A 2,980-nucleotide genomic window follows, 5' to 3' on the forward strand; every position below is an offset into this window, starting at 1 on the left:
GGTCATGCAGGTTTCTACCGGCGTTTCATTAAAGACTTCTCGAAGATCACTCGACCCCTTTGTGAACTTCTACAAAAAGAGGTAGACTTTGTCTTCAATGAGGTATGTAAGAGTTCATTTGATTTATTGAAAGATATGCTTACTTCTGCCCCTATCATCCGACCTCCAAATTGGCAATTGCCATTTGAGATTATGTGTGATGCTAGCAATCACGCCGTCGGAGCGGTATTGGGACAGAAAGACGGTAAGAGCTCTTATGTTATCTATTATGCATCACGATCACTTGATAGTGTACAATGCAACTACTCAACCACCGAGAAAGAGTTGCTAGTAGTTGTTTTTGCTTTAGAAAAGTTTAGATCTTATCTGTTTGGCACTAAAGTGATTGTCTTTTCAGATCATGCCGCATTGAAGTACCTGCTCAAGAAGAAAGACGCAAAGCCACAGCTAATAAGGTGGATTCTCTTACGCAAAGCCACAACGGAGCTGAGAATTTTGTTGCTGACCATCTTAGCCGGCTAGTATTGGATGGAGAGCCAAGCCCACTCACTGATGAGTTTTCAGATGAGCACCTTTTTTCCATTTCGGGTGAAACCCCATGGTATGCAGATATCGTTAATTATTTGGTTTCAAAGAGCTTCCCAGGTGAGCTATTTAGACCTGATAGAGAAAAGATTAGGAGAGAGGCTCGTCTCTACATGTGGGACGAGCTGTACCTTTGGAAACATTGTCCGGACCAAGTTATCCGACGATGTGTGCCCCATGGGGAGTTTCAGTCTGTTTTACAGTTTTGTCACTCCCATGCTTGTGGGGGCCACTTTGGCCATAAGCGGACATACGGGAAGGTACTTGAGTGTGGGTTGTATTGGCCGACCCTTATGCGAGATTGTTATTGCTTTTGTAAGAGTTGCATAAGATGCCAAATGATGGGAAACATTAGTTCCCGGAATCAAATGCCCCAATTTCCTATGCTAGTATGTCAAGTTTTTGATGTTTGGGGTATGGATTTCATGGGACCATTTCCCGCATCTTGTGGTAATCTTTACATTATTTTGGCCGTTGACTATGTATCAAAGTGGGTTGAGGCAAAGGCCACTCGAACTGATGATTCTCATGTAGTTGCAGATTTTGTCAAATCTCACATATTTTCTAGGTTCGGGACGCCTAAGGCCATCATCAGTGATCGAGGCACCCATTTTTGCAACAAGGTTATTGGCGCTCTTTTCAAGAAATATGGGGTTATCCACCGCATCTCCACCGCCTACCATCCACAGTCAAATGAACAAGCCGAGGTATCCAATAGAGAGATCAAGTCCATTTTGGAGAAGACTGTGAATCCCAACCGGAAAGACTGGAGCTTAAGGCTTAATGATGCTTTGTGGGCCTATCGTTCGGCCTACAAGACGCCTATAGGTATGTCTCCTTTCTGGTTGGTGTACGGTAAACCTTGCCACCTACCAGTGGAATTAGAGCATAAGGCGGATTAGGCGGTGAAGATGTGCAATATGGGTTTAGATGAAGCGGGATCGCATAGGAAGCTTCAAATTCAAGAGTTAGAGGAGATACGGAACGACACCTACGAAAATGCTTGCATCTATAAGGCGAGGACCAAGGCGTTTCATGACTCTCGTATTTCACGTAAGTCTTTCACTAAAGGTCAGAAAGTTCTCCTCTATCGTTCTAGATTAAAGTTATTTCCCGGTAATATAAGGTCCAGGTGGATAGGACCTTTTGTTGTTTTAACCGTTTTTTAGCATGGTGCAATGGAGATACAAAGTCTATCTACGGGGCAGATTTTCAAAGTTAACGGCCATAGGCTAAAGCCGTTCTATGAAGTCTTTGGAGAAGGGGATTTAGAGAGGGTAGCTTTGGACACACCAAGCTACAAGAATTGAACTGAGTATGGTCTATCCAAAGACATAAAAGAAAGGCGCTGCGTGGGAGGCAACCCACGAATTTCCATTTCTTGTTATTTATTGCTTTCAGTTAATTATTTTGTTTTTAGATTCTCTAGTTTCACTCTTGGATTTCTATGTTCTCAGGTTCACCCTGAATGTTGGACGCTTGAAGAGACGCGCCCATCTCCACGGATTCTTACATTGGGAGGTCACTCATCAAATCAGGGGAGTTTATGTTCCTTTTCCTTAATTGCTTAGAGTGTCCTCTACTTATTGCATACCTTGAGGACAATGTATGAATTAAGTGTGGGGGTGGGGGTTATTTGCATGAAATGGGTATATAAATGGTTTTAGGGGTCAAAATTTTTGCTTTTTGCAAATTTTGTGCTTAATTGAGGATCTTTGTCCGTTTTGACAATGTGTTAGCATGCTTTTATTGAGCTTAAATTGTTGATGATGATGAGTTTGGACGCATGTATAGCATGATTGAGCTTGATTGATAGCACTTAGAGTCTACTAGTGGTAGCATATTGGTCAAAGTAGACTATTGCTAATCTCTTGAACTAGTTTTGAACACCGTGAGACTTTGAGCTTATTTAGACTAAATACTTGATATTAGTCTCAAATTTATTTCTTGTGTGATTGCGTCATGCCTAGATATGCATCTCTAGAACTTGATTTTTCTCTTCTTAAGACTACATGATAACTAGATGCTAATAAACATGATAAAGGCCATTGTTTGCTCATTTTTGTGTTACAACCACTAGCCTTAAGCCTACCCCTTATGTTGTCATTATCCATTTTGCACACCACTTTGACCCTTAGCCTATTTCGTTTGTCACCCACATCATAAAACAATCCAAACACGATTCACCCGACTAAGCACCAATGGAGTGATCCCAATATCCCTTTATACTTGAAAGTAGAATTGTATGTTGGGGAAGGAAATAAAGAAAAAAAAAGAAAGAAAAAAAAAAGAAGAAAACAGAAAATTCAAAAGGAAAATATATATATATATATATATATATATATATGGGGGAGCGATCAAATGCAAACCACTCAATTTGTACAAACCGTGCAAA

Source organism: Cynara cardunculus (assembly GCF_001531365.2).
Source record: "Cynara cardunculus var. scolymus isolate 2C chromosome LG 1, CcrdV1, whole genome shotgun sequence".
NCBI classification, from domain to species: domain Eukaryota; kingdom Viridiplantae; phylum Streptophyta; class Magnoliopsida; order Asterales; family Asteraceae; genus Cynara; species Cynara cardunculus.